We start from the raw sequence: 14,394 nt of genomic DNA on the forward strand, positions 1-14,394 counted from the left end.
TAAGGACAGTGGACCTCCTCTCATGTACTCCCTCAATTCAAGAATACTTTGTTATACTAAACTGGCATTCCACGATGCTCATCTTTCTGACATGATCACTGAAGACAAATGGGTGCATAAGCCAAAGTGGTGAAGAAAACTGATGGTGCCCAGCTATCAAAAGATATAGTATTTGGGATCTTATCTTGAAGGTAAACAAGCGGTCATCTAGCTCAGAAGCAACAAAGCACACATGGAAGAAGCACACCAGCCTGTGTGATCACGAGGTGTTGAAGGAATCAGTTATCAGGCATCAAAGAACAACAAAAAAAATCAAATTGTGAATGAGGGGGAGTTCAGATTGGGGACCCAAAACCCATCTGAAGGCAACTGGACATCCCCTTACAGAAGGATCATGGGGAGGAGACAAGCCAGTCAGTGTTCAGTGTAGCATTAATGAAACAAGCAACTTTCCTCTAGTTATTCAATTCCCCCCCCAACACACACACACACACACACACACACACACAGTATCGTGATCCCAATTATACCTTAAAAATCTGGCTAGACAAGAGGATATACACTGGTACAGATAGGAACTGGAAACATAGGTAATCCAGGACAGGGATCCCTTCAGGACCGGTGCTGAGAGTGACAATACCTGGAGGGTGGAGGGAGGGTGAGGTAAAGGGAGAACCAACTACAAGGATCTACATATAACTTTCTCCCTGGGGGATGGACAAAAGTGGGTGAAGGGAGACATCAGACAGTGTAAGATATGACAAAATAATAATAATTTATAAATTATCAAGGGTTCATGAGGGAGGGGGAGTGGGGAAGGAGGGAAAAATGAGGGACTGATACCAAGGTCTCAAGCAGAAGGCAAATGTTTTAAGAATGATGATGGCAACAAATGTACAAATGTGCTTGAAACAATGGATGTGTGTGTATGGATTGTGATAAGAGTTATACTAGCTCATAATAAAATGATTTTAAAAAGTAGTGCGAGCCCCAAATAAAATGATTTTTAAAAATTTTTAAAAATAATATTATTAAAAAATAATAACAAGGATCAATCTTCCTAAAGTTATAGAAGGATAAGGTAGTAGACTCTTAAGTCAGACTGCTCACATTTGTGATAGCCTGGCTTTACCATTTGCACTGTGACTTTTGGCAAGTTCAAAGAAATCTCCCAGGAATTTATATGAGCACTAACTCTATTCATGTATCAAAAGCATTTTGCCAGGTGTTCAGCATATATGGTCTATAGCACAAACCCGCAAGATAAATGCTAGAAACTGTTTTTTGTTGTTCTTTTCCTATTACTCTGATAATTGTTTCTTTCCATCCTGTGTTCAGCAGCAAGCGTATCTTTTTGTATTACCCGTATCAATCATAAATACTCTAAGTACTTTTTAATGGTTAGCATAGTTCACAAAATATTTGCATACTGATTTAACTAATCGTGTTATGTGCTGGAGGTTTCAAAATGATGAATTAGAAAATATAATAAAGAATATACCCATTGGGGAAAAAAGTAAAGGTAGTTATGCACTATTATATATTTTAATCACCTAATCATGTAATGTCTGTGAATTTTACTGAATTCATTACCAACATTTATGTTCAAGCAAGACAGCAAGAATGAAGAAGAGTCCAGATGATAAAAGTTCATTTGTATGGAGACTGATATGGTACTTCCTGTACAAGTTTGTAAAATGCCCTGGAAAATAAGATTAAATTTTTTAAAAAAGGAAGAAAATAAGATTAAAATTCAAAGGGCTTTATTGAACTGAGAAAAAGCAATTTGAAGTTATTTGTGAGAAATAGAATGTTGTTCAATTTGAACCAGTGTAGTAATGGTCACCTTGAAATAAAAAACAAATGATATAATACCATGTGTTAAATAGAAGGCAATAGCGGAAATGCAGGTAAAACTGGACAGACTTTGTTAGCACAACTGGTTATGAAGGCTCAGCAGGTACTAATAACCTTCCTTCTTTATTATTCTTCCTTGACTTTTAGCCAAGTGGTTATTCACTACGGGATCTTCCTTGGAGCTGTTTTTCCTTAGAGCTGTTGTTGAGTAGGCTCCAATTCCTAGCACTTCTATGTGCCACAGAATTAAACCTTGTCTGGTCCTGTACCTTCTTTGAAATTGTTATATTCATGTGATTGTAGCTGCTGATGTGTCACTGAGGTCTCCATCTCTTTTCTCGACCTCTAGCTTACCAAGCGTGATGTCCTTTTCCAGGGACTGGTCCTGCCTTGATAGCAACATGTTCGAAGTACATGAGACAAAGTCTTGCCTCTGTCGCTTCCTAGGTGCTTTCTGGCTATACTTCTTTTAAAACAGAATTGTTTTGTTCTTCTGGCAGTCCATAGCACTTTCCATATTCTTCACAAGATAATTCAAATGTAGTTTTCTTATTCATTGTCCCGTTTTTGCATGCATATTAGGTATATGAAAACACCACGACTTGGATCGAGTACGCATTAGTTCTCAACATGACATCTTTGCTCTTTACTGCTTAAAATAGTTCTTAGGCAGAAGATTGGTCCAATGTAAGACATTGCTTGATTCCTTGACTGCTGCTTCCATGAATGTTAATTGTGTATCCAATTAAAATAAAATCCTTAACAACTTAAAAAAAAGAAAAAGAAAGAAAGAAAAATGAAACAAGGGAATTGACAATGGACCCTAATGAAATTAAGAGGTTAATTACACTGTACTATGAAGGCCTGTACTCCAATGAATTTAACAACTTGGATGACATGGACAAATGCCTGGAAAAACTATCCCTCTCCAGCTTATCCCAGATAAACATCGGGAACCTCAACAGGCCATACAATAGAAGAAATAGATAAGGTTCTCTAGGGACTACCAACTAAAAAATTCCCATGGGCCAGATGGATTCTCAGGAGAATTTTACCAAGCATTCAGGGAAGAGCTGACACCAATCCTACACAATCTCTTCCAGAACACAGAAAGGGATGGCACATTTCCGAGCACTTTCTATGAAGCTAGTGTAACACTGATACCTAAAGCGGGCAAGGAGCCCACAAGAATTGAGAACTACATACCAATATCTCTAGTGAACACCAATGCAAACCTCCTTGCCAAAATAGTGGCCAATAGAATACAAAAGTATATAAAATGAATAATTCATTGTGACCAAGTGGGAGTCATTCCAGAGATGCAGGGACGGTTCATATTTCAAAGGTCCATAAACATGATTGACCACACTGACATGGAAAAGGATAAGAACCACCTGATAATATCTGTAGCTATAGAACAAGCATATGACAACATCCAAGACTCATTCCTGTGTAAGACATTTAAGACGAGATGAATGGAAGAAAAATTCTTCAATAGAATGCAAGTCATACCCAAGATAACAATGTATAAATTACCAAGGGCTCGTGGGGGAGGGGGGAGCGGGGAGGGAGGGGAAAAAAAGAGAACCTGATGCAAAGGGCTTAAGTGGAGAGCAAATGCTTTGAGAATGATTGGGGCAGGGAATGTGCGGATGTGCTTTATACAATTGATGTATGTATATATATGGATTGTGATAAGAGTTGTATGAGCCCCTAATAAAATGTAAAAAAAGAAAAGAAAAAAAGAAAATGATTAGGGCAAAGAATGTACAGATGTGCTTTGTACAATTGATGGATGTATATGTATGCATTGTGATCAGAGTTCTGTGAACCCCTAATAAAATGTTTTTTTTTAAAAAAAGAATGTAAGTCATACCAACAACCATGTATTAGTGAATGGAGAAAAGATTAAAACAATCCCACTGAAAAGGGGGAGCAGACAGGATGCCACTTACCCTTTTTGTAATTCAACATCATACTGGAAGTCCTAGCTAACAGCATAAGTAAAAGGAAAGATATTAAAGGAATTCAACTGGGGAAAGAAGAGATGAAGCTATCATTCACAGATGATATGATTTCATATATTGAAAACCCCAAAATCTACACAAGGGAAGTGCTGGAAGTGATAGAGGAATATGGCAGAGAGGCAGGGTACAAGATCAACAAACAGAAGTCTATTGGATTGCTATATATACTAGAAAAGACCATGGAAGAGGAGAGCTAAAAGGTTGTAAACACAAATTGAAGTATCTAGGGATAAACTTAACAACAACAAAAATATTTTTATGAGGAAAACTACAAAACGCGATTACAAGAAAACAAAAGTTACCTCCACAAATGGAAGTATAGTCCTTCCTTGTGGATCAGAAGACTCAATATAGTAAAGATATCTACCCTACCCAAAGCACTATATAAATTTAATACTATCCTGATACAAATACCAACATCTTTTTTCAAGGAATAGAAAAACTGACTACCAACTTCATATGGTGAGGGAATGTGTTGGTCTGGGTAGAATAGAGAAATAAATCCACAAACACACATATGTGTATAAGAAAGAGGTTTATATACAAGAGCAGTTGAATATTGAGAAAACATCCCAATCCAGACCAGTCTAAGCCCATAAGTTCAATATTATCTCATATGTCTGATACTAATCTATGAAGTCATCTTTAGACTCACAAAACACATGCAATGACACCAAATGTAGGATGATCACAGGCCAGTTGGTAGAAAGTCTTTTGGAGCCAGTGATGATAGAAACAACTCGGTGTTCAAACAGGTCTCCACAGGGCTCCTTCAGTTCCCCAGGCACAGAGTCTATAAGCGTACTTCCATGTGTCTTGTCAGTAGAGCATCACCAAGCGAGTGAGCAGAGAAGTCTCCTTCCACCAAGGAGGAAATCCAGAGCTTCCCAGAATTCTCAGGAGAAAGCCATGCCCACACAGAGACCTCATTGGCTAAGACCCTACTGCAGACTAGACTTCACCACTACACTCTTAATACTCAAATTGACACCAAATTATGTATCCACCAGAGGAAAGACGCCCAGAATTATCAAAGAAATCCTGAAGAAGCAGGACAAAGTCAGAGGGCTTGCTTTACCAGACTTTAACACGTAGACAGTCACAGTGGTCAAACAGTGTGGTATTGGTATAATGACAGATACTCAGACCAGTGGGAAAGAACAGAAAATCCAAAAATAAAAACCAGTATACAGACAACTGATCTTTGATAAGGGCCCCTAAAATATCAAATGGGAATTGGACTCCCTCTTCAACAAATGGTGCTGGGAAAATGGATATCAACCTGTTTAAAAATGAAGCGAGACCCTCACCTCACTCCATGCACAAGAATAAAGTGGAGGTGGATCACAGATCTCCAAGTAAATCTCCACACTATTAGGGCCATCAATAAAGGAATTGGGACAAACCTAAGAACTCTGGTGCAGGGAAGGCCCAGGTTATTTGAAAAGAGGGAAGGGTGCAAACACAGAGGAGACTCAAATTGACAAGTGGGATATACTGAAGATAACACACCTGTGCACATCAAATGACTTCACCAAGAGAATAATAGGAGATCCCAAAGACTGGGAAAACATCTTTAGCAATGACACATCAGACAAAGGGCTTATTACTAAAATATACAATATTCTGCTAGCCCACAACAACAACCAAAAGCCACTGGAGAAGTGGGCAAAAGATTTGAACAAAAATTCCATAAGGGTGGAAATTTGAATGGCCAATAAACACATGAGAAAATGTTCCTGCTCATTAGCCATAAGACAAATGCAAATTAAGACAACTATGAGATAGCACCAAATACCCTAAAAGATAGCCCAATTAAAAAAAATCAGAAAGCAACAGTGCTGGAGAGGGTGTGGTGAGATAGAAACTCGCACCCACTGCTGGTGGTCCTGGAAATACATGCAGGCACTATGGAAATCGAGCTGGCGACACCTAAAACAAATAGAAATTGAGCTACTATATGATCCAGCAATCCCTCCACTTGGCATATACATAGAAGAAGTAAGGAACAGACCAAGACTAGGAATCTGCACTCCAATGTTCATCATGGCACAGTTCACAATCAAGAAGACCTAGAAACAATCTAAATTTCCATCAACAGATGAATGGATTAAAAAAAACTCTAGAATGTATACAATGGAGCATTATGCAGCCCTAAAACGCAGCAATGAACACATGAAGCACATTGCCTCATGAGAAGAGTTGGAGAAAATTACGGTGAGCAAAGCCAGCCAAGCACAAAAGGACAAGCACAACATGAGTCCACTGAAGAAAGCTCAAAATACACAACTGGCACAGTGGCTAAGCTACTTAATGCATAAATCCCAGGTCAAGGTCCAGGCATTTTGCCAGAGTCTGACCTAATTCAGGGATGCATATGGCGGCCAACTGAAAAGAAGGGGAAAGACGAAAAATTGGGTGATGGAGAACAGGGCAGTTATACACCCATGGGGTGGATTTTGTTTATGTCTCCACAGGAAAGGGAGAGAGGGACTAGACCCCATCCCAGAGCACCAAGCATCGAGAGCAATACACTGGCATGGAGCAGTGAACTAATAGAGAAGACAATGGGGCTGGAGCCAAACCATGTTGACCCCTTGAACAAAATAAGGAACTACAGGGGACAGCATTGAATATATAGCCTGGGGAGAGAGGTGGGTCTGTCTAGACAACAGGGAAGAAATTAACAGAGAGAGAAAGAGAGAGAACCTCATCATTTCCCACACAAAGCCGCAAGGATGACATCCTTGCTCAGAGCAGCCAATGAACAGAGAGGGCCATTGGACCAGCCCCACTAAGAGATACAACATTCCCTCACTGACCCATAGCATTACAGGAGACAGCACTGGAGACACTGTGTGGAAAGTGTCCCTGGTCTGTCCCACATGCAGTGGAGTGAAACGCAAAGGAAGTGCAACAGGGCAGCAAGTAGCAGGCACAATTCTTCTTTTTTGAATGAGCATGATTGATTGACCTGTGTCAAAACCTAATTTTTGCAAAGATATTGTCCAATCACTTGATTATTTTATCTGTAGAGGTCACCAATCTATCAAACTATGTATTTTGGTCCAAAAGCTAATTCTACTACATTAGCTAAATTAATATATTATCAATATAATTATCACATAGCCTAGGTGGATGATTTATAATGTTCCCAATAAAGGGATAATCATGTCCCTCAAATGGACTACTACCACTTGTTTACCATACTGTGGTTGGTGGCTTGTGTGTTGCTGGAAGACATGTCACTGAAATTTCAAAAGCCAAACTGAACAGGTTTCTCTCAGGGGAGCTTCCAAACTGAGAAGAGAACACAAGGAAGGAAGCAGCTGTCCACTTCAGAGGAACTGACCACTAAACCCCTTACACACAACATCAGGACACGGTCAGACACTGAAGGTCTAATGAACAGAAGGAGAGCTTTGTCAGACAGAGTGTCAGAAGATGAACCTCTCAGGTCAGAGGGCACTCAGAACATGACAGAGGGAGAGCTTCCTTCTCCAAGCAGAGTCGTCTACATTGCCAGGGACGGTGTCCACGCTGCAGAGTAGTCTTCAAGATCTTCATTGGCTGATGGGGCACGGCTCATATATCTGCAAAAATACCTTAACAATCAGAACTTGGAATGTATGAAGTAGGAATCTAGGAAAATTGGAAGTCACAAAAAATGAAATGGAATGCACAAAGATCAAAATCCTATACATTATGGAGCTGAATGGTGCCATTTAAAACCAGAAAATACTATGGTTTACTCTGCCGGATGATGCAATCAAGAGGAAAGGTGTTGAATTCATTGGTGGGAAGGATATATCTTCCTTTCTTTTTAATATAAATCATATTATAGGGGACTCTTACAGCTCTTATAACAATTTGTGTATTAATTTTATCAAGCGCATTTGTACACATGTCGCCATCATTCTTTTCAAAGCATTTCTTACTACTTGAGCCCTTGTTATCAGCTCCTATTTTTCCATCCCTCCCCCAAGTTCCCACCATCATGAACTGTATATTATTATTATTTTCATAATTTATACCAATGTCCACACTGTCCACTGTTGCCATCATCATTTTCAAAACATTTGCCTTCTACTTGAACCCTTAATATCTGCTGCTCATTTTCCCCCTACTTCCTCTCTCCCCCTACCTCATGAACCCTTCATCATTCATAAATTATTATTATTTTGTCATATATTAAACTGTCCTATGTCTCCCCCCCGCCACCTTCTTCTCTACTTTCACTCCCCAAGGGAGGAGGCTGTACATAGATTCTTGTAATCAGTTCCCCCTTTTTACCCCACATTCTCTCCACCCTCCAGGCATCGCCACTCTCACCACTGGTCCTGAAGGAGTCATTTGTCCTGGATTCCTTGTGTTTCCAGTTCCTATCTGTACCTATGTACATCTTCTGGTCTAGTCAGATTTGTAAGATAGAATTGGTATCATGATAGTGTGGGGGAGGAAGCATTTAACAACTAGAGGAAAGTTATATGTTTCATAGTTGCTAACTTGTACCCTGACTGGTTCATCTCCTCCCCACAACCCTCAGGTTGGCTACCAATGGGCTTTGAGTCCCCACTCTGCACTCACCCACCTTTTCAATGGTATGCCTTTTTGTTCCTTGATGCTTGATACCTGATCCCTTCAACAGCTCATGGTCACACAGGCTGGTGTGTTTCTTCCATGTGGGCCTTGTTGCTTCTGAGCTAGATGACCATTTTTTTTAAAAAAAATCTTTGAGCCTTTAAGACCTCAGGTGCTATATCTTTTGATAGCCAGGCACCATCAGCTTTCTTCACCATATTTGCTTATGCACAAATCTTTAGCAATTGTGTCCGGAAGGTGTGCATCCTGGAATACCAATTTAATAGAACAAAGTGTATCTTAAAGTGCAATGCTATCTGTGATAGGCTTATATTTATCCCTCTTCAAGGACTTCAAACAATACAACTAATAATCCAATTTATACATGAACCAGGATAGCTAGTGATGAAGAATTTGAAGAATTCTGCCAATGCTTCCAGTCTGCAATGGATAAACATGCAATTAAGAAGCATGGATAATTATTGGTGATTGGAATATTTTGTATAAATGGGAGTGTATGATATAAGATCTCTTGTGTTACCCCTCAACTACCATTCAGCGGCCAATAGAACACTGGTGACACAGAAAGTAAGCACCTATCTTGTGTGGTAGAATGCATTATCAGTGGAAACAAGACCAATGATGTCTTGATAACTGTATCTATATATCTATCCATCCATCAATTTATCTATCTATCTATATCACACTTCTACAAGTGTGAGCAATTCCCTTATACATACTATTCTTCTTACCGATATATCTCTATCTATATCTGTATATTAATATAGGTGGGTAGAGAAATATATCAAGGGAATGCCTCACACTACTAGAGAAGTGAGTAAGTACAATTGGGTCAAATCTATAGGTCAGATGGTAAACTGGAGACTTACCATGATCCAGGGACTGCTGTGGTTGGTCAACCAGGAAGCAAGAAAACCACCCAGTAGCAGGAAGGCCACAGGCTAGTGGAGGTAGAGGCAACAGGTCAACAGGCCAGGCTTCTGACTGAAGAGTAAAAAAAAATCCAAGTAGGCATTCATTATGGTAGGCCAAATAGCTCCCAGATTGTCAGGGAATATAGCAGGCTGTTGGCTCAGGACCAAAGTACCAGGGTCAGAGACAGATGTAGGATCCAGATCCAGTAAGGAATGAGTGGCAAATCTTCCCACTAAATCTGCTTAAATATGAGAAGATCACACCCCAAGGAAACTTTCTTTCAATTACAGCAGAACAATGCCCTGGGTAATGAGACTGTCTCCTCCCTAATGCTCTTACATCTGCTTTGCTGCTCACAGTAAATTCCATCATGGAGTTGTTTAGGTTCGGTCACATCAGGGGGAAACACCAATTGCTAACTGCTAAGAATCCTGCTCCAACCACGTTGACACAAAACCAAATGAACACAGTTGCTAACTAAATTTCAGCGGTTTGAGGTCTCAAGTCACCAGCTGATGGATGAGAGAAAGCGTTGGCAGTTTGTTTTATAAAGATCCCAGCCTGGGGAAGCTCTGTGGAGTTCTGCTCTACCCCACAGGTCACTCTGAGTCAGAACTGACTGCACGACAGTGAGCTGGATGCACTTTCTTCCCACTAGGAGTAAGTGTCCAAGAATCACCCATTCTGTATCATGTAATCCTGCTTCATGGTTTTTCAATCATCAAGTGTATTTCAAAGCCACATGGTGTTCATCTGTTGATGGACATTTGGATTGTTTCTACCAGGTAGTACTTGTGAATACTGCTTCTGTAAGCATTCATATACCCGTGTTTGTTTAAATATCTATTTTTAATTATTTGTGGGCAGTAACTAGCAGTTGAATTGCTGGTCACTTTCTGAACCTAAGGTTAGCATTTGGAGGAACCAATGATATGTTCTTCACAATAACTGCACCCTCCCCCCGCCCCCAACACCAGCAATACGTGAGTGGTGGAAAAGTCTGTGGCAAAGCTCCATTAACTATTAATTCAAATATTCCACATACTCTTTGAAGCTACACCGGCCTATGTAGAAGATAGCTACATTCACGAAAAGACACGCCCACGGCACAGGTGTATAAAATCGTGCAAAACAAACAAAAAAAGAATTTCAGAATAGAAAGCAACACAGGATGCAATTCTCTGGGTATTCACCTACAAATCCTGAATATCATTTAATATTGGACTTTTATTCAGACTCCGTGGTGGGGCCCATCCACATGTGTTTGTTTATCACCCATGGATAGATCAGGTAGGTCTGCCATTCACTGATGCTAATAGGCCAAACAAGAAGAGAAAATTGTGGTGTTCACCTGTAAAGAACAAAAAGCTCCCTGAAGCAGATACCAATCAGGCCAGGGGAGCCTCTTCCCTGGAACACTTCATCCATCTATTGCCTTAAGTGGCTCCTTCTCAGAAAGATTTGCCCTCTTCTCTCCTCACATCTTCAACTACAGTGGATACTTCTGCAATACCTCTTTCCATTTGCAGAACAGAAAGCTACCAGAAGGACAGATTGCCTTTCAGATAACACTTCACATGTTACAAGTGTCATAGATTTGAATTAATAAATCATTCTCATAAATAATAGTATAAACCTTTGACTATATAGATATGGTATGTGAAATGTTATTGGGCTATATGATTTATTATTATATGATATTATATAATAAAATGTAAGTACTATGTATGAGCCATCTTATGGATATTGTAACTTTTAGGCTTTTTATCTAATGTGACCTGTGTATGTGTAGACACTCACTGAAAATATCCTAATATCATATCTCACAAAACACTGCCTACAGGGATGGTTTTCCTTTTATTCAGGGTCTATTGCAGTGGTTCTCAATCTTCCTAACGCCAGGACCTGATAATACAGCTACTCATGTTGTGGTGGCCCTGTATGTGGGTGTATCTGCATGTGGGCACACACGCCTGGAGACAGATAGAGGACTGATGTCATGGTTCCTAAGACCATCAGAAATATGATCTTAAGCGATCCCTGTGAAAGGATCATTTAACCCCCAAAGGGTCACTGCCCAAAGGTTGAGAACCAATGGTCTACTGTCAATTAATTGAAATAAGAGTGGTAAAAATACAGTTGTGAGACTGGTTAGTTTATGTGATCAGAAATGCTTCATAAAATCCTGGCATCTTGGTAAATTATGTCAGGTGTTTTCCTTAGATGCTTGGAGAAGAATCTGCATCTTAGAATAGCTATTATGCATTACCCTGCATGATGGATACACATCAAAAATAGAGGTGACCACCTCCTGGGAAGAAGCAGTCTAATGGAGTAAAGCTGTACACGGAGCTCCAAGCTGTGTCCCAAGGGTCAAATTGGCACATGTTTGACTTTTGTTCTCTCAGCTCCCGAGAAATAAATTTCCCAGGGAATGTAAGACAAAAGAATACTTCATTAATGAGGCACAAGGGATTTCATCCACTAGAGTCAAAAGATTGTAAATATTTCCCCTACACTGACTCAGATCTACTTGATTAATTTAAGGTGATGAGAAAACAGAGTTGTACCTTCTGGAAGCCTCATGAGTGAGTCCATCTCCATGCGCTTCCTGTGGGTATGACCTTTAACTTGATAGTGGCACATGGGAGAAACAACCTTGATGAACTTTCCTCCGATAATACCTGGATGAGCTTCCACATCATCGCAGTTGCCAGAGATTGGTGATGCGTGAGGGCCCTCTCTGATGGGCAATATCTGTAGACCTCTCAACAGGTATAACAAATAAAAGCAAGTTTAATGGATAAAGTCCTGATAAGTTATAGTCCCTGGTTCTAGGGACTGATTCTGGCTTCATGAAAATATCGTCTTTCTCTGATCTGTCTTCCCTGGTGCTGGCTCTCATTCCTGCAACCTCCTTCCTTGCTTCCCTGTATTAACGTGCCTATTAATCTCTTTCAACTATTTGTTCACATAGTAACTTTAAAAACTTTTATTTAGCACTAAATTATACTATGGAAAGAAAGAAATGAGTAGACATGTTCCCTTCTTGCAAGTATCTGACATTCTCCGTAAGGTAACAGACAGTAAGTGTGTGCTTATCCCAGCTCTGCAATCCCACTGAAATGGATCATATGGTTGTTGTACTTCCTGGGGACATTTAGGGAAGGTTTCACAGAGAGAGGATGGTCACACTGAGCTTTGAAAGAAGAAGCCGGAGGGGAGTTATGTTGGGATTATGAAAACCATATGGTGTGCATTGGAAATTACACATACTAATTAATAACTGATGAACAATGAAAGCAAGGAATGGAAAGTGAAGCATGGATGTGGACAGGTAGGCAGCAGCTATGTAACGCACAGCTGTATATTTTGGCTAAGGAAGGACAACTATGAAATTAGCGGAGCGTCAAGGCAGAATTAGCAGCACAGTCTGTCTGCAGTCAGAATTGCCTTTGGAGACATTGCTCTGTCCATGTGCAGAGCAGACTCCTGCTCCTGGGAAAACCATGGAGAGATGAAGAGTGGAAAAAGCGCAGTAGACGTGGGAGATGAATATGTGAAATTTCAAATTATAATGCATCTCCAAATCCACTGAGTACTATGACTCAGCTTGACATTTTAAATACTTATATTTCATAGTCTTCTATGAAATCGGCATAGAATTTGGCCTGAAGAGACGAAGAATACGAGAGTTAAAGCTGTGATTTTTCTTGGCCAAGTGGCAGGTAGTGGGCTCTGAGTCAAGTTCACAGCTTCTTGTTTTCAAGGTATTTGCATAGGACTAATGTTAAAATTTTACTTAACTTTCCTGTTTAACAGTTTTTCTAATTCTAATTTATGTTAATGTATTGTTCTTTTTTTCATAATGTATTGTTCTTTTTTTCATACAACTGTGTTAGTACCCAGTCTAGACATCATGCCATTCTATAGTTCAATCATATCAATCAATGTTGTACATTATGTTTTTCAAAACAATTTTTCCTTCTTGTACTTCTTGATATCAGCTTCCTCTTAGCCTCTTCCTACCGCCCTCACTCATAGCCCCTGACATCTCCAGAAGGAATTCTTATTCTAGATAGTTTCTTTCACCATAATTGAGATATAGGATTAACCTGGTTATCAGGCAAAGTATTGTAGAGTTGACCATAGTAGATTAAAATGATAAATTTGACTTGAATGGTTAATACCTTGTCATTTGATCTCTCTGTTTTGTGCTTGATCTGGTTGTTAATAGTTTTTAAATATTTTCTGTTGTTTTTTCATATTGGGGTTTATTTCTGTTGTATTTTGTCTTTGTTGGTAACCTTCTTGACTCTTTGTAAGATTTTTTAAAATGTTTTTTTGGTACATGAAACTGGGATGGGTGAATCTATAGAGATAGCAGGTTAGTTTTTAATAGAAAAATTACAACCACAGTAATGACATTTCCATAAATGTTCACTTAGATGCCTATTACTGTCTCTGTGCAGAATCTGACATTAGTGAGTCACACATCCTTGGAGGCTCACAGGGATTCTGATATTTTACTCGTATTTGATGACCTAGAATGCCTGTGCTGATCTGTGTTGGTTAGCTGTTTTGTAAAGTGTCTCTCACTTGTCATTTGTCTGATGTTAGTCCCAGGGCACAATTGGAGCTATGGAGCTTAAAGTGTTTTCTACCCTGATTTCTTGTTTTTTGGAAGAAGACCACAGGGGCTAAGCATCAATTTCATCCATAATCTTGTTGATAGCTGTAAACTGGTTTAGACCTTGGTCAAAAGTACATTAAGTATATGAGTCTGGTTCAGAAGGCTTTACTTACACTTCACAGTATTACTCATCCTTCCAATTCAGGAACAGAGAATATCTATTTATTTGGTTCTTTTATTTCTCTCACCGGTATTATGTAGCTTTCAGATTATTAATTTTGTTTGCATTTTTTATCTATTACCTGAGAATTTCATTTTGGTATGTTACTGTTCGTTATTGCTCTGTGGAAATATATTGGT

General features: G+C 39.5%; 1 protein-coding gene across 1 annotated transcript in view; it reads left to right on the top strand.

Annotated features, from left to right (window-relative positions):
- Window positions 1-14,394, top strand: part of LOC142450165 (adhesion G protein-coupled receptor E3-like) — a 41,996-nt gene that overhangs the window by 27,093 nt on the left and 509 nt on the right.

Source organism: Tenrec ecaudatus, chromosome 1 (genome assembly GCF_050624435.1).
Source record: "Tenrec ecaudatus isolate mTenEca1 chromosome 1, mTenEca1.hap1, whole genome shotgun sequence".
In the NCBI taxonomy this organism is placed as follows: domain Eukaryota; kingdom Metazoa; phylum Chordata; class Mammalia; order Afrosoricida; family Tenrecidae; genus Tenrec; species Tenrec ecaudatus.